This window comes from Sminthopsis crassicaudata, chromosome 1, assembly GCF_048593235.1.
Source record: "Sminthopsis crassicaudata isolate SCR6 chromosome 1, ASM4859323v1, whole genome shotgun sequence".
NCBI lineage: Eukaryota > Metazoa > Chordata > Mammalia > Dasyuromorphia > Dasyuridae > Sminthopsis > Sminthopsis crassicaudata.
Genome location: NC_133617.1, coordinates 169,578,311 through 169,597,607, shown reverse-complemented (window position 1 = coordinate 169,597,607; position 19,297 = coordinate 169,578,311). Strand labels below are relative to the sequence as shown.

At 33.1% G+C, this 19,297-nt stretch overlaps 1 pseudogene; it reads left to right on the top strand.

Moving 5' to 3' along the window:
* Positions 1–14,806: 14,806 nt before the first annotated feature.
* Positions 14,807–15,722, top strand: LOC141553204 (serine/threonine-protein phosphatase 6 catalytic subunit pseudogene; annotated as a pseudogene).
* Positions 15,723–19,297: the final 3,575 nt, after the last annotated feature.

Genomic DNA, 19,297 nt, shown 5'->3' with positions numbered 1-19,297 from the left:
TTATTTTTAAAAATGAGTCAAAAAGTAAAGAGAATTTTGAGACTACACAACTTTTATGGTGAAAGAACAGATATTAAACCCTGAAGAGACTAAAGGCAGTTTGTCTCCAAAAAAAAGCCTCAGAAGGTGATGTAACCTGGTATCCATCAAACAAGGATCTTTTTAAGAAATTAAAAAGGATCTTTAAAAAGAGCTAGAAGAAAAATGGGCAAAGGAAATGAAAAATTTTCAACAGGGTTTGGAAAAGGCATATAACTCATTAAAAGATAGATTTGATAAAATGGAAAAAGAAAACAACTCCCAGAAAAACAAAATTTTTGAAACCAAAAAAGAAAATAACTCCTTAAAAAACAGAATTTGTGAAATGGAAAAAGAAGACAATCCCTTAAAAAACAGACCTCATGAATTAGAAAGAAAAATTCCATAGAACAAAACAACTCATTTAAAAATTCAATTGGACAAATACAAAAAGAAGTTTAAAAAGTAAATGAAGAAAATAATTCAATAAAAATCAGAACTGAACAAATGAATGACTCGAGACAACAAGAATCAGTCAAGCAAAACCAAAAAAAAAAAAAAAAAGAAAGAAAGAAAGAAAGAAAAAATAGAAAAAAAATGTAAAATACTTAATTGGAAAAACAACCAACCTGAAGAATAGACCTAGGAGATACAATCTAAGGATTATTGGATTCCCTGAAATCCATGATGGAAAAAAAAAAAAAAAAAAAAAAAAAAGAGTCTAGATATTATTTTTCAGGAAATCATCAAAGAAAAGTGCCCAGATGTCAAAGAATCATAAGGTAAAATGACCATTGAAAGAATTCACTGAATACCTCCTGAAAGAGACCCCAAAATTAAAACCCCAAAGAATATTGTGGCTAAATTTGAGAACTATCTGGCCAAGGAAAAAATATTACAAGCAGCCAGAAAAAAAAAATTCAAATACTGAGAAGCCACAATAAGGATTACTCAGGATCTAGTAGCTTCCACTTTAAAGTATTGAAGAGCCTGGAATATGATATTCTGAAAGGCAAAAGAACTTGGAATGCCACCAAGAATAACTTACCCTGGTAAACTGAACATTTTCTTTCAGAAAGAAGATGGACATTCAATGATACTAGTGAATTCCATCTATTTTTGATGAAAATACCAGAGCTAAACAAAAAAAAAAAAAAATTGACTTTCAAATATAGAACTCAAGAGAAGCATAAAAAGGCAAAAAGGCAAAAAAAAAACCAAAAAACCCAACTCTTGAGAACTATTTCTGTTATGGGTTGACAAAGAGAATATATTGAATAATCTGATTTCACAGCTATGAAAAAGAAACCAGAGGTTTAAAGGGATTGTAACCCCCCAAAATGGGAAAGAGGACATAAAATGAAAGAAATTACTTTCAGGAAGAGACAAGAAAGCTTATTAAATTGAGGGGAGGAAAAGAAGGGTGACAAATATTATGTGAATCTTCTCTCATCAGATTTGACTCAAAGAAAGAATATTAGATATATTTGATTTTACTGGCAAACTTCTCTCGCCTTATAGAAAAGTGAGAGGGGAAAGAGGAAAAGGAGTAGGCTAAAGAGAAGGGAAAACAGAAATAGTAGGGAAAAGGTATAAGAAAAGGAGAGGGTCTCTAAAAGGGGAGTACTGCTTGAGACAAGTAGTGCTCATAAGTAACATATTAGGGATGAGATAAAGAGGATAAAGAAAGAGAAAAGTATAATTTAGGGTTAATAAGATGGCAGGAAATACAGAATTAGTAGTTTTAAATGTAACTATGAATGGGGTGAACTCTTCCAGAAAACATATATGGATAGCAGAGTGGATTAAAAGCTAGAATTTTATAATATTTGTTTACAAGAAACATATATTTGTTTACAAGAAACAGAGTGATACATACAGAGTAAAGGTAAAAGACTGGATCAGAATCTATTATGCTTCAGGTGAAGTTAAAAAAAAAAAAAAGCAGAGGTAGCCATCCTGATCTCAGATCAAGCAAAAGCAAAAATTGACTAATTAAAAGAGATAAGGAAGGAAACTATATCTTGCTAATGGGTACCCTAGATAATGAAGCAATATCAATATTAAACATATATGCACCCAGTAGTGTAGCATCTAAATTCCTAAAAGAGAAGTTAAGAGAATTGCAAGAAGAAATAGACAGTAAAATTATAATAGTGGGAGATCTCAGCCTTGCTCTCTCAGAACTACATAAAGCAAAACACAAAATAAATAAGAAAGAAGTTAAAGAGGTAAATTGAATACTAGAAAATTTAGCTATGATAGATCTTTAGAGAAAATTGAATGGAAACAGAAAGAAGTACACTTTCTTCTCAGTAGTTCATGGAACCTATACAAAAATTAACCATATATTAGGACATAAAGGACCTCAAATTCAAATGCAGAAAGACAGAAATAATAAATAACATTTTTTTTCAGATCATGATGCAATAAAAATTCCATTCAATAAAAAGCCAAGGGAAAATAGACTAAAAAGTAATTGGAAACTAAACAATCTCATCCTAAAGAATGAATGGGTAAAACAGAAAATAATAAACACAAGCAATAATTTTGCCCAAGAGAGTGACAATAATGAGACAGCATGCCAAAATTTATGGGATGCAGCCAACGAGGTAATAAGGGGAAATTTTATATCTCTTGATGCTTACTTGCATAAAATAGAAAAAAGAAGATCAATAAATTGGACTTGCAACTAAATAAGCAAGAAAAAGAACAAATTTAAAACCCCCAATCAAATATGAACTTTGAAATTCTAACAATAAAAGGGGAGATCAATATAATTGAAACTAAAAAAAAAACTATTGAATTAATAAATGAAACAATTATCTTTTTTATGAAAAACCAACAAAATAGATAATTCTTTAGTTAATTTGATTAGAAAAGACAAGGGGAAAATCAAATTGTTAGTGTCAAAAATGAAAAGGGAGAACTATCCACCAATGAAAAGGAAATTAGAGCAATTATTAGGCATTACTCTGATGAACTTTATGCCAAGAAATTTGAGAATCTAAGTGAAATGGAGAAATAGCTACAAAAATAAATTTCCCACATTAACAAAAGAGAAAATAAATTACTTAAATAGTCCATTTTAGAAAAAGAAACAGTACAAGCTATTAATCAACTCCCTAAGAAAAAATCTACATGACCATATGAATTTACATGTGAATCCTACCAAACATTTAAAGAACAATTAACTTCAATAGTTTATAAACTATTTGAAAAAATAGGGAATGAAGCACTCCTACCAAATTCCTTTTCTGACACAGACATGGTATTGATACCTAAAACAGGTAGGACTAAAATAGAGAAAGAAAATAATAGACCAATCTCCCTAATGAATATTGATGCAAAAATAGTAAATAAAATATTAGCAAATAGATTACAGAAAATCATCTCCAGGATAATACACTACAAACAATGGGATTTATACCAGGAATGCAGGGCTGGTTCAATATTAGGAAAACTATTAGCATAATTAACTAAAATAATAAAATTAACAAATGATTATCTCATTAGATGCAGAAAAAAAGCATATGATAAAATTGAACATCCATTCCTATTAAAAACACTAGAGAATATAGGAATAACTGGACTTTTCCTTAAAACAGTCAGTAGCATCTATTTAAAACCATCAGCAAGTATTGTATATAAAGGGGATAAACTGGAACATTCCCATTAAGATCAGGGATGAAACAAGGCTGCCCACTATCACCATTATATTCAGTATTTTATTAGAAATGCAAGCTTTGGCTACAAAAGAAAAAAAGAGATTAAAGGAATTAGAGTAGGCAATGAGGAAACCAAATTATAATTTTTTTTTGCAGATTATATGATGAATACTTAGAGAACCCTAGAGAATCAACTAAACATCTATTAGAAGTAATCCACAACTTCAGCAAAGTTGTAGGATACAAAATATATCTACATAAATCATTAGCATTAATATACACACTAACAAGATCCAACCGCAAAAGATACAAAGAAATTCCATTGAAAATAACTGTTGATAGTATAAAATATTTGAGAATCTATTTGCCAAGGGAAAGTAGGAACTATATAAGCAAAACTACAAAACACTTTCCACACAAATAAAGTCAGATCTAAGCAACTGGAAAAATATCAAGTGCCCTTGGATAGGTAAAGAAAATATAATAAAAATGACAATACTCCCTAAACCAATATATTTATTTAGTGCTATACCAATCAGACTCCCAAGAAACTATTTTATTGATCTAGGAAAAAAAACAACAAAATTCATCTGGAAGAACAAAAGGTCAAGAATTTCAAAGAATTAATGAAGGGAAAAGCAAATGAAGGTGGCCTAATTGTACCAGATCTAAAACTGTATTATAAAGCAGTGGTCATCAAAACAATTTGGTATTGGCTAATAAATAGAGAAGTTGATCAGTGGAATAGGTTAGGTTCACAGAAAAAAAAGTAGTCAATGATTATAGCAATCTAGGATTTGATAAACCCAAAGGCCCCAGCTTTTGGGATAATAATTCACTATTTGACAAAAACTGCTGGGAAAACTGGAAATTAGTATGGGAAGAAAGTAGGCATAGACCCACACCTAACACAGTATCCCAAGATAAGGTCAAAATTGGTTCATGAGCTAGAAATAAATAATGATCTTATAAAAAAAAATTAGAAGAACATAGAATAGCTTACTTCTCAGATTTGTGGAGGAGTAAGGAATTTGTGACCAGATAAAAACTAGAGATCATTATTGACCACAAAATAGTTAATTTTGAGTATATTAAGTTAAACAGTTTTTCTACAAACAAAACTAATGAAGACAAGATTAGAATAGAAGCCATAAACTGGGAAAACATTTTTTTACATCCAAAGGATCTGATATATTTCTAAAATATATAGAGAATTGGGTCAAATTGATAATGGTTCAACTCATTCCCCAATTGATAAATGGTCAAAGGATATGAAGAGACAATTTTCAGATGAAGAAATTGGAACTATTTGTTGCCAAATGAAAAGGTGCTCCAAATCATTGTTGATCAGAAAAAATACAAATTAAGACAACTCAGAGATACCACTACACACCTGTCAGATTTGCTAAGATGACAGGAAAAAGCAATGATGAATGTTGAAGGGGATGTGAAAAAACTGGGACACTGATACATTGTTGGTGAAATTGTGAATGGATCCAACCATTTTGGAGAGCAGTTTGGAACTATACTCAAAAAGTTATCAAACTGTGCATACCCTTTTGTTCCAGCAGTGTTTCTACTGAGATTATATCCTAAAGAGATCTTAAAGGAGGGAAAGAGACACGCATGTGCAAAAATATTTGTGGCAGCCCTTTTTATAGTGGCAAAAAACTGGAAACTGCCTATCAGTTGGAGAATGGTTGAACAAATTATGCTATATGAATGTTATGGAATACAATTGTTCTATAAGAAACGGCCAGCCAGATGATATCAGAGAGGCTTGGAGAGACCTACATAAAGTAATGCTACGTGAAATGAGCAGAACCAGAAGATCATTATACATGGCAACAACAAGACTATATGATGATCAATTCTGATGGAAGTGACTCTCTTCATCTTTGAGATGATTCAAACCAGTTCCATTTGTGCAGTGATGAAGACAGTCATCTACACACAAAGAGAATCATGGGAACAGAGTGTGGAACACAACATAGCTTTCTTACTCTCTCTGTTGTTATTTGCTTCTAGTTTCTTTCTCAGTTTTTGCTTTTTCTTCCTTCTTGATATGATTTTTTTTTTTGTGCAAGATAACTGTATAAATATGCATACATATATTGGATTTAACATTTATTTCAATGAATTGAGATACCTTCCTGCTTGGGGAGGGGGTGGGATAAAGAAGGGGAAAATTTGGAATTAAAGATTTTGCAAGGGTTAATGTTGGAAAAATAACCCATGCTTATGCTTTGTAAAGAAAAAAGCTTTAATAAAAGAAAATATATATATATATATATATGTATGCATACATATATATATATATATTATACATAAAATTTATACATACAATTCATACTGGATCATTATCTTCTACAACTGAGTTGAGATATTTCACCAATATTCAAGTTACTGGGAGAAATTCCCAGAAAATAACCTCCAAAAGGCCAACAACAATGCATCCTAATTACTTGCTTCTAGACCTGTGAGCTCTGAAGAGAGACTTTGTGTCTCCTACCACCCCCATTCACAAGTAAGTTAAATACTCAGAGGAATTAAAGGAGAATCAAATTATAACTTCCCTGGAGATAAAGGTGATTATGGCTTTTTGCATATGGGTTTAGAGAATATCTTATTATTCTATTCCCCTCTTTGTTATATTGTTTCATATCTTAATTAATTATTTTGGCACTGGATCTATGTGTTTCTGACATGATCTATCAAGATAGCAATAATGTACTGAATGGAAGCCTTGTCCAAGAATTGAATTAGTGATTATTTCAACACCAACACTTTGAACCTAATAAAGTATGTTGTATTATATATGTGTATATAGGGGGGTGTATGTAAGTCTGCCACTATTTTATTTAAAAATAAGACAATATGGTAAAATATACATTAAACATGATTTTCTTTTTCATTTTATGAAGTATACCTGTTTTGATTTATAACCTAAATAACTTATTTGCATAGTGTTTGCAATGTACTTTCTTCATAATAATAAATGACAGATATCATAATCCCATAAGGTACAATGTATCTTCATTTTATAGATAAAGAAACTAAGTATGACAGAGGTTGATATAGAATCTGTACTCATGTTTCTTACTGTATCATTTCCCCCATTATAGTATTCCATAACTCACATACACAAAAAAGACATCTATTTTCCACATTCACCCACATTTAATTTTAATCTTTTTTGTTAGTCGATTTTCATTTATGTTTTGAAGTTTTCTTTTTCAAAATTTGAAAACTTCTTGAAGAATAAGCTGGACCTCAATGGGAAATGTATTTTCTAGATAAAATTTTGGTCTTAAAAATTTCAACAGAGAATTAAATTCATAACCCAAAGTAATTATGACATTCAGATTATTTTCACATAGTAGTTGTGATGTCTAATATTAAAAAATAGAAATGAAGCTTATGAACATAAATTCACTAATCATCTATTTGGCACTTCTATGTACAAGATATTTACATGTCATGGAGATGTGACAAATTTTAGCACAAGGACAAACACAGTAATATAGGACCACAGAACAATAGAATATAACTCAAGAGAGATCAGAAAAGATTTTGTGAAGAGAAATATTTGAAATGATTACAACATGACTAAGAAAATAAAAAGGGAAGTTAAGAGATAGGTGACAATCAAACAATTAAACAATGAATGAAGAAATATAGATAACAAAGTATAAAAGTATAAAGAAAGGCTAATATTCCAAGTTGGGTGGTATTCAAGGACCAATAAGAGGAAATTAATTAAAAGGAGATTTAAAAAAAAGGTTGGGTCTATAGCATGTAGAGATTTAAATGGCATGCTAAGAAATTTGGATTAAATTCTGAAAATGGTAAAATGTAAAATTTTAGAAAAAGAGGATGGCAAAATCAAAGTGATTATCAAAATCAATGTTGATTTTCTTTTAATGTAAAGCTACCAAAATACTGGAATTCAGTTTTAAAAGAATATTCATTTCTGTAAAGAATTATTTTAGGCTAAATACAGTAAAATTATATTTTGTGAATTTATTTAGAAATGAAATTTAGTATCTCCTAAGAGAAAAAAGAAAAAGACTGTCTTTCATCTCCTATTAGAATGGAGCATTCTAGTCAGTAATAATCTTGGAGTGAATAATTAAACTACATATTTTTAAAGGAAAAGTTATTTTTCTCTGAAATTAATCTGGACCCAAACTATTAAAGATTTTATAGTGATGAATTTGGAAATATTTTAAAAACAACTGGGAAACTCATCCAACATTAAAAGTAAATGTCATTCCATGGTAACTTTGATTTCCTGAACTTCAGGTACTGAAACCTATATCACAACATCTCGGATATGTCAAAAAGAAAAAGAGCAACCCTTCCTCTTAGAAGTCTTCCCCCAGAGATTAATCCTTATTTGCACGTATCATTTACAGCTTTGCCATGTGGTTTCAGATGAAAATGGGACTCAGTAGGGGGTAAAATTAATTGAATCAACTCAAACCTTTTTGAAAACACACACACACACAAGTGGAAATGATTGAAGTTTATATTGTTCCAGTTCCTGTATTAATTCCATTTAAGAGAAAAAATTCTGACATCATGGAAACTTAGGACTGGATTCTTTAGCTGAATGAATATTTTAGTATAACTGCAATAAAACTATATATTGAAAAGCATTTTAAAAATTCTTTCAATTTTCTCTGCTGTGTTCTATACATTTCTTAGCCTACTCAAGTTCTTTCTTTATTTTACCCACCCATTAGATTCATGAGTATTCAAGTAGCCAAAAATTAGTAATATAATTTTTACCCAATCAGAATTAAATAAGCAAAAAACACAGACTAAGATATTATATTTTTCCTGAATTATTTTTATTAAATGTTTATATTTGATTGTGTTGACTTTGCCCATATTTGGTTGGGTTAAGATGGGTAAATTATTATAAGGATTTCCTTTTCCTTAATTCAGAACTCTACTTCTCAGTTTAATAGTAATCATAAAAATAGTTAGCATGCATATAGTTACACAGAGATAGGATACATATTATTAGAAGTTTATTTTTTCTATGCAATAGTAGTGAAAATGAAAGCAATACAGACCTGTTCTTTCCCATAATTTCTTTAATCCTCCCAGATGAAGAAGTTTATTCTGGGTTCTTGATCAAATTCAGCCACTAAGCAGATTAAATATATTATTCATATTTTAGATGGCTCAGCACCACGGATCACATTCAGATTTTGAATTCATCTTGGCTCTGACAAGTAAGCTATTATTTTCTTGCTTGTAACGATCTCTCTGTCTTGTACTTTTTTTTTTTTTTCCTTTTTTGCCTCATGCTCTTGTTTCATTAATTTAACTTTCTTCCTGCTTCCTCTACAGAGGCCTATCACTCACTGTAAGTCCTTTTTTTCTTCTTCCTGCCCAAAATAAGTCAGGCAAAATGTAGCCCCAAACCAACTTTTTAAACTTTCAGATAAAAAGATTCTATGTTGAAGGGCACATGCAGCAGCCTGAATCTACGTTGTAGCAGAGAGCAGATTCTCTGGGGGGCAGACATAGGGAAGATGATCACTACCCCATTGCTTCCTAATTTTATTACTGCTGTTTACTAGGTTCTAAGATGAATTGTTTTTACACTGCTAAAAGGTAAAAAGTGCTAAGAGTGCCATCTGAATTTGGGTCCCCAAAACTCTGGTCACCACATTATACTTTTTGCTCTGCACAGAACTAGACTTTCAACCAGGAATTCTTATTAGCTTATCTAAAGTCTTGTTAACTGGCAGGAGTTTTTGATGATACTACTTATCTGTAAGGAACCCTATCTAAGAGTCCTATATGTCTTAAAACTTTCCTTGTAATATAGTTATTAAAAAAAACACAAAAATACAATTCTTCTAGGAAATAAAAGTCCAATTTTTTTTTTTTTATTGAAAGCAGGCTTACAGTTCTAATTTTTAACATTTAATTTAGGTTTTGGCTAAAATATAAAATAATTAATGCATTCCTTGTTTTATTTTTAAAATATAACAAGATCTTATAAAGCTGTAAAAGAAAAACAGGACTGAAAAATAGGAAAATCATATAAATGGTGAGTGGATTGAAACTAAAGTAAGAATGAAAAAAGAAAGGGATTTAAATAAATGCTAAAATCACTGGATTAAATACATGCTCTCAAAAATGTCTTTTTTCCTCAAATAAATATAAAAGAAAAGGATTCAAACCAATAAGCAAAAGGGAGAAAAGAGTGAAAAATATTGATGTCAAAAATCAAAGAAAATCAAGAAAAAAAGAGAGAAGGAGAAAGGAAGTAAGAAAGGAAGGAAAGAAGAAAGAATGTGAAAGTTCATAGAGAAGTTCAGCTCTTTCACATACATTCCAGCAAGAAACTGAAAACGGTACCAGAAAGATCAATGGAAACAAAAAGTCAAAGACAAACAGAAATAGGCAATTAGATTAGAGAGAGCACAGGATCTGTAATGAGGAATAGAGGAATTCAAATACAACCTCAGACACTGTGTGACCTTGAATTAGCTACTTAAGCTCTGACTCAGTTTCCTTATATAGAAAATTACAATAATATCAATAAACTTCCTAGAGTTGTTATCCTAAAGTTGTAAAGGAATTAGATTCATGAATGAGAAGAGTCTACCTAACATCATACATGTTGATGAAGATTACTTAGAAAATGGGGTGAGGGAAGGAGAGGCAATGATGAGTATAATGATTTTGCCAGGAAACTAAGGAAGATACATCAGAGTCATGTTTTGTTTTTTGTTTTTGTTTTTGTGTTTTTTTTTAATTTTCTTACAGCATGAAGTACATTGATGGGCACATAGGAGGTGATAAGTATATAATGGTTGATTTGAATTAAGCAAATGTGTTACTTTTCATATATAAATAAGGAAGTATTCACCTCCTTTTCTATTAGTGGAGCATATGCTTTTTCTATTTTGTTATATTGATGAGGGTTGGGGTCCCTTTGAGATTCCTTTCTAATTGCCCAGCCCATGGCTGACCTTGATTCACAAATCCTGGTCAAAAGCACCCTTTGAATATCCGGGCCCAGCCTCCACCCTCAGCTCAGCTTCCTCCAGCCCTCACCTGATCTGAGCTAACTGAAAAGCCTGCCAAGAACTTAGGGGTACTGCCCATCATCAAGGAAAGGGGGAACCCCATTTCTTGGCGTATAGATAATCCCATGAGGCTCAGTGTCCCCTGTAAAATGAATTTACAGGCCCAAAAATCTAGATTGATAAATAAAAGGTTTATTGTAGAAATTTGGAAGTAAAGTTCAGTTAGAAAGATGCCAGGGCCAAAGGTAGTCACTGGGCAGGCAGGAACCCCTACATGGCTGGAAGGATACCATGTGTTGGCTGGGAGGGCTTCTGCTAAGAGGGCATTCCAGCTCACCTCTTTTATACCCAAAAGATGATGGGTGGTACCCCTAAGTTCTTGTCGGGCTTTTCAGTTAGCTCAGATCAGGTGAGAGCTGGGGGAAGCTGAGCTGAAGTTGGGGGCTGGGCCTGGATATTCAAAGTGTGCCTTTGACCAGGATTTGTGAATCAAGGTCAGCCATGGGCTGGGCAATTAGAAAGGAATCTCAAAGGGACCCCAACCCTCATCAATATCACTGGTTTTTCCTTCATCCATCCAAACCCAAGCCTCCATAGGCAATGGAGTGCATTTGAAATTTTAAGATTCCTGGAGCTTTTCACATGCAAATAAAAACTTGGGAATTATAGAGGACTATTTAAAATGGACAAACAAAATGTTTCTGTTTTATATATATATATATATATATATATATATATGTGTGTGTGTGTGTGTGTGTGTGTGTGTGTGTGTGTGTGTGTGTGTGTATATATATATATATATATATATATATATATATATATATATATATATATATATATTAACTTACAGGTGCCCCACCCTCCTACTCCTAAAGATTAGCATCCTTTGAGGATAAATTAGAATCCAAATGAAAATAACTTGTCTAAAAGAAGCCAAAAGAAGGAAGGTGGGGGATATCAGGAAGGTATGAGACTATTTCATAAGACTTTGTTGAATGAACACTGCTAAAGAAACATATTTAAGTAATTCTATTCTCTTTTGTTGCAAGTGCATTTTATTAACAACTTACAGAAAGGTGAAGAGAACAAGCATTTAGTAAGTGCCTACTATGTCCCAAGCACTGTGTTAAGCTCTCTTCAAGTATTAACATATCACATCCTCAAAATAGTCTTGAAAGGGAAATGCTATTATTGGTCTTATTTTTTGTAATTGAGAAAATTGAGGTAAACTAAGGTTAAGCAACTTCCCAGAGTCAGACAGCTAGTAAGTATCTGAGGCAGCATTTGAACTCAGTTTCCTGACTCCAGGCCAAATAATCTACCCATTGTGCTATCTAGCTACTTCTAAAATAAATTAACTTGCTCTCCCCCCCCCAAAAAAAAAACCCTCAAAGATAAATTACATCTTGACCATAATTGTAGTTATGAACTGTCACATTAAAATTTTAAAAAACAGAATTTTTTGACATTTTAGCAAATTGTCGTTTCAATGCATTACTTAGATGGCACATAATGGAAGTACTTTTACTTAATAATTGGTGGACTGTGCTTTATGAAACATTATCAGTATAACCAAAAATCAAAATAAACCCTGGGTTGCCTTATTAGTCTACATCTTCCAAGAAGTTTGCACATGAAGCAATATAGAATAGTCAGAAAAAGAAATATACTTCTGGAATTAAAACAAGTCACAAAAAAGCAAGCCAAGAATCCAAATCTTAATGGGGGGCGGGCAAAGACAGACAAAGTCAGAGACAAGCAAAGGCAGAGACAGACACAGAGAGACAGACATAGACAGGGACACAGGGACAGAGACAGGAGAGAGGCAGAAATGCAGAAAGAAAGAAACAGATAAGCAGGATCAATGAGCAGTTACCATGTTTATAGCTGTAAAATTTAGTTGGTATTTAACTAAAGCTATTTATTTTCTGATCTAATTGCCCAAGTAATGAATAATCTTACTCTGCATTCATTCCCTTTTCTCTTAAGGCAAGCACTGGGCATGGTCCAATGTTCTTAACAATCTGCCAGCTTGTACTAGGCAACTTTTAGCCACAAAACAGTTTGTTTTAAGTATTTCTAAAAGTGAAATGCAAAGATATATTTTACTTTTCTTTGCTCCTAATCAGATATCTAGTAGGAAAAGGCATAGAAGAGAAGGGGGATGACTGGCAAAGATGAGGGAAAAGGAAGGATCACTATACCCTAGTTTCTCCCACAATTATTCCAATAAAGAATGAAGAGTATTAGAATGAGAAGTAACCTGCACATATCAGGGGAAAACCTAATGGGTCATTTAGTCCATCATCCCATATTCAGCACATAGCCAATTAGCTAAGGATTTTTACAAAGCTCTATAATCGGACTCCAGAATAGATTAACCAATGTTAACCCAGAGTTACTGGACTGTTACTCTAATTCAAGAATGCATCTCAGACTTAGCCCAAGAGGCAGTGATCAAGGTTAAGATATGAACCAGGAATTGTCTACAACTATGTAGTCCTTCTAGATTTTAGATCTAGAATTCTAGATCAAGAAGATGGATTCAGTAGGAAGTGTGGATTGAGTGGGAGTCTATAGTTCTAATACTTTGAAATTGCAAAGATTTACTACTAACTAAAATCTAGAAAGGCTTGGCAACAAGAACTTTATATTTGTTTTGTATTCAAAAGCAAACCTTAAATTATTTTGAACAGACTGAAATTATGATCCAGAACTTTCAAAACTCAGGTCAGAAGGGTAACTATTAGACCCTATACTAACTCAATCTACTTGACATCTTTTGAAAGTTTCTAGCTTCTAGTGGCATAAACTGCCACTGACAATATTTTGTACCTGGAGAATATCAATGTCAAAACTCCAGATAACAAATCAGAACCATATACGGTGCACAATCTAATTCCAATAGGAAGTCACAATTCAAGAAAATTATTTATGAAGGAAAGACTTAAATTGAAATATTAGAGATACAAAACCCCACTCAAGCAACAGATATCCTGACAATTAGAAAAGACTAAATAGAATCAAATTATTCCATGAGATCATGTACAGAAACAATCAAAGAAAAGGACAAGTATTTCATATAAAAATTTACTTGAAAATATAATCTGTATAAACACAAATCTAATCTGTCATTACCCAGTGGCAAAAGACAAAATAAAAAAGGAGAAAACTACAGAAGCCATTGTAAACAATTAGCCACAATTTTGAGGAGATATTAAACACCAAAACAATGATCAGTCATGTTGAAGAAGGACATAGAGGAAATAGGTGCAGATAGTATAGCAACCTATCCTATTTTAAAAGAGAGTAGTCTTCTATTGATTTGAGATGAGTATTTTGAGAAAGATTTTTGGTGTATGTGATACAATAAGATGAAAGAAAACAAATAATTAACAATTGTAATTAGAAAGTTTATGTTGAATTTAATTGTAAAATGGAATAGTGTAATTGATTTGAAAGCACAACCAGAAACACACAAGAAACATATTCACACAGGGATAAAGTACAGAGTGGGGGTAAAAACTACTATGCTTCATCAGGTGTTGAAATTAAGATTTCAGACATGATTTTAAAATTTAAGCAAGAAAATGATATTATACTGAAGATTTCCATAGGCAATGAATTAATACGCACAGGAAATGAATAAATGCTTACTATGTATTCAATGAAGAAAATAGCATTTAAATTACTATAAGAAAAACTTAAAGGAATTACAAGGAAAAACACAAAGTAAAAGTATAAAAACAAGGGTTCTTCAATGACCCATTTCAAACCTGCACATAGCTAAGAAAAATTTTTAAAAGAATTAAAGTATTCCGGAGGCCCAGGGGAGTGGGGACGCTGGCAATGCCTTCCCTCCCCTGGAGGCTTCTGTGCCCTTTCCTTTTCCATCCAATCTCACTTTTCCTCCACCTGATCCCCCTGGTCCCTGGAGCTGAGATGCAGAGAAGTGGGGAGTAGCCAAGGAAAGAGCTTGGGGGAACTTGAGACATCATCTGGTTCAGCTCCCTCCTCACTCTAGCAGACAGGGAAACCCAGGGATTATGTGATTACATTTGTGACCTGCTGTTGGAAGAGTCAAATGTTCAGCCAGTATCTACACCAGTCACAGTTTGTGGAGATATACCTAGACAGTTCTATGACCTTTGTGAACTCTTCAGAACTGGAGGTCAAGTTCCAGATACAAACTACATATTTATGGGTGATTTTGTAGACAGAGGTTACTACAGTTTGGAAACCTTCACTTACCTTCTTTCACTAAAGGCTAAATGGCCTGATCCCATTAAACTCTTAAGAGGAAATCACGAGAGTAGACAAATAACACAGGTTTATGGATTTTATGATGAGTGCCAAACCAAATATGGGAATGCTATTGCTTGAAGATACTGTACCAAAGTCTTTGATATGCTCACAGTAGCAGCTTTAATAGATGAGCAGATTTTATGAGTCCATGGTGGTCTCTCTCCAGACATCAAAACACTGGATCAAATCTGAACCATTGAAAGGAGTCAGGAAATTCCTCACAAAGGAGCATTTTGTGACTTGGTGTGGTCAGATCCTGAAGAAGTAGATACTTGAGCAATCAGTCCACGGGGAGCAGGTTGGCTTTTTGGAGCGAAGGTCATAAATGAGTTTGTTCACATCAACAACTTAAGACTCATCTGCAGAGCACATCAACCGGTGCATGAAGGGTATAAATTTATGTTTGATGAAAACCTGGTGACAGTATGGTCAGCTCCCAATTATTGCTACCATTGTGGAAATATGGCCTCAATCATGGCCTTCAAAGATGTAAATACAAGAGAATCAAAGTTATTCTGGGCAGTTCCAGATTCAGAACATATAATTCCTCCTAGAACAACTACTCTGTATTTCCTTTGAGGCCTTCGCCCATCCTGCTGATCCCTTTTCCTACCCTTCCCCCAAAATTCCTTGTATTTACCCCTCTACAATATACTTTTTATTGAGCACTTTGCTGCTGAAAGCCTCTTGCCTCCTTTCCCCCCTTTTTTATTTTAAATTATCTAAATTTATTGTGCATTATGGTGTCTATAGCACTGTTTCTCTATTGATTTCCTCTCCATCTCATCCCCACCTTGGACTTATTTGCAAAGACTTTGAGAAATGTCTTAACATCAACACTGCCACATGTAGTTCTTGCTTATTACTGGTTTGGGGGAAAACAGGACATTTTTCCTTTTTTAAAAAAGCAAATTGGAAAAACCACACTGAATATTCCCCTCCTCTTGTTGTTCAGCTTTTTTTTTTTTTTTAAGTTAGTTTTAAGAAATTTCAGCAGCAAAGTTATTATTCAGTGGGCACAATAGATTGTAAATGCCTTTGCGTTGTGTACACCTGTCCCAGCTGTAAACATTGTCCTTTGTTGGATAATATTTTAAGTGGCTATAAAATAAATTGGTCAAAAGGGAAAAAAAAAAGAATTAAAGGATTAAATATAATTTTATTTTTAAAAATAGATATGATAAATCTCTAGAGATTACTGAATGGTAATTTAAAAGAGTATAAATATGCTAAGTACCATGCAGGTCATTTAAAAATGGATAAGGAACTGCAAATCTAACACACAATGTAAAGAAGGAGGAATATTAAATATGTGTTATAATGACCAAAAAGCCAAAAAAATATGTATAATAAAAGCCTATTAAAAAACTAAATATTAATTTGGATCACTTAATTTAAATCTAAGGATATGTTTTATTGAGAAATAAATCAGAGAAAATTATAATAATGAAGGTACATAGGAAAATTTGTATCATGTATCTAAAATATGTGGAGAAAATGTATACCTTTAAGCATTTTAATCAGAAAAAAATGTCAATGAATTGGTAAAAAGAGAAGAAACAAATACATTTTAAACTGAAGTAGACATTAAGAAGATCAAAGCACAAATTTAAAACTTGAATGCAAAATAGAATCAAAAGTAAAATGAGGAGTTGCATAAAAAATATAATATATAAACCAGTGTCTAGGTGGATATTTAAAAGAGAAACAACTTGCTAATATAAAAACATGGAAAAGGTGAATTCTTAACAAATATCCCTAGAAATAATTTTACAAAAATAAAAGCCAATGAAACCAACAACTTCCCCCCCCCCCCCCCCCGCTTTAATTGGGATTAAGTGACTTGCCCAGGGTCACACAGCTAGGAAGTATTAAGTGTTTGAGACCAGATTTGAACTCTATTCCTCCTGACTTCAGGGCTGTTGCTCAATCCACTGTGCCACCTGAAACCAACAACTTATATGAAAAAGATGAATATTTAGCCAAAAAAATCTATATTAAAAGAAGAAATAGGGAATCTAAATTACTGAATTTAGAAAAGATTAACTGCAAATGAATACATAGAATACACACACACACACACACACACACACACACACACATACACACACAAACACACACAAATTAGAGGAAGACATTTCCATTTGGATCTATGGATGGGCAAAAGGTTTACACATAAAGGATTAAGTTTAAGTTATTGGTCTAAACCTAAATTCTTCCAGACTATAATCCAGTTTTCCCAGGAGTTTGTTCAACTAGTGCTTTCTCTAGCCATTTAGGATGACTCAAATGTTTTGGGGGTTATTGCAAATACTAGGTTGCTAGATTCATTTATTTCAGTGTGCCATGTACTTAGCCTGACATAATGATCAATCTCTCTGTTCTAACCATTAAAAATATAATTTCATGTTTGTTGATTTAAGGTATAGTTGAGATCTGGCCCTACTATGTTCATGTTCTTTCTCTCCCTTCCCCGTCATTTCTCCTGAAATTACTGATATTATAAAATAAAAATTTGGTAGTTTAATTGGTATAACAATTAATAAATAATTTAAATTACATAATATTAACATTTTAATATTGTCTCAACTTAGTCATGAACAGTTAATATTTTCCAATTATTCATTTCTGTCATTTCTGTAAAGTATATTTTTAAAATATAATACCCCATTCTATTACTTTTTTGTTGTATTATATTTTAAAGTTGATAAATTGTATGGTTTTATTTTATATTTTAAGAAGCCTTCATGAAAATATAGTGGGCACAAATATCTTTTATACCCAGGCTATGATGCAGACTTCTCCAGATCTGAACATGGAAAGACAGGGTCCCTTTTGGCAAGGGACTTCCAGAGAGATTCATCAATGCTTTCAATGTGGTAAACTAGGGCATTTGAAAGTTCAATGTTGGCATAAAGATACTGAAAAAAAAGGATGGAAGAACAAGACCCAAAACTGCTGCTATCAAAACCCTCAGGAATCACTGGATTCTCTGAGACATGATAAGACTTGAAAACCCTCAGAAATCATTTGATTCTCTGAGAAATAATAAGATTGTTGTAGGACTTCAAAAACTTGTGGGGATCATTGGATTCCTTGACACATGAAGCAATGAAAATAGATTGTTTTTGGACTATCTCTTGGCTGGTAAAGAAGACACATGTGTGACTGATATTTACATATCCTTCTTCTAGAATTTCTGGAAATCTTTTACAAGACCATGTTAATTTATATTGTTTGTTATATTACTACTTGCATGTATAATTCTTTCTTTCTTTTTTTTTTTCCCTTTTTCTGAGGCTGGGGTTAAGTGACTTGCGCAGGGTCACACAGCTAGGAAGTGTTAAGTGTCTGAGACCACATTTGAACTCGGGTCCTCCTGAATTCAGGGCTGGTGCTCTATCCACTGGGCCACCTAGCTGCTCCCCCCTTGCATGTACAATTCATGTTTGTTACACCACATTGAGCCTTCACTGGCTGTGGGGAGAATCATTACTTATAGCCTGTATGTTATTACTATGTGCTTGTGTAATACCTCCTAGGCTGATGGGTTTGTGCATATCTGTTTCTAATAAGACACTTCAGCCTAGAAACCTGCTAGCAATCCCCACTTCCCTTTGGTGCTTTTCATCTCCCTTCCTGAGAAGATAGATGGGGCGGGATCACCTCCTTTTTGAGGTTTTCACCTCCCTGAGAAGTCAGGGATGGCGTAACTACCTGTGTTCTAAAACAAAAGAAAGTGGCAGTTGTAAAGGGCTGAAACTGAGTTGCACTGAGTCCAAGCACTTGAAGCAAATTACCAATTGGATAATACTCTATTAGCATATGCTTGGAGAATGACCTGACCCACCATCCTGTGCTGGCTCAATCTGTGAGTGTATACAGTGAATGGAGAGAGGCATCAGAGGATGGAGTAGGACAAGTGGGAATCATTCTTTGGCAGTGAAGAGAGAGAAAGAAAGTGTGTAGATTCTTATATCTATTCCCCTGATGGTGACCCCAAAAGACCAATAATAAAGATCAAGGACTTTTGCTTATCCTGACTCTGGCTGATTCTAAGGTATCCAGGGTGCTAAAGTGGTCATTACACAAAACCTCATGTCCAAAATGCTACAAAGCTTCCACTGGACATCTGAATGTATATTGACTCAGGGAAATGTGAAGTGGGGCTCAGATCCAGGTCCCCAGGCAAAAAACACTTAGTTTATGATGGCAGCTGACATTACACACAGAGACTCTCTAGACATA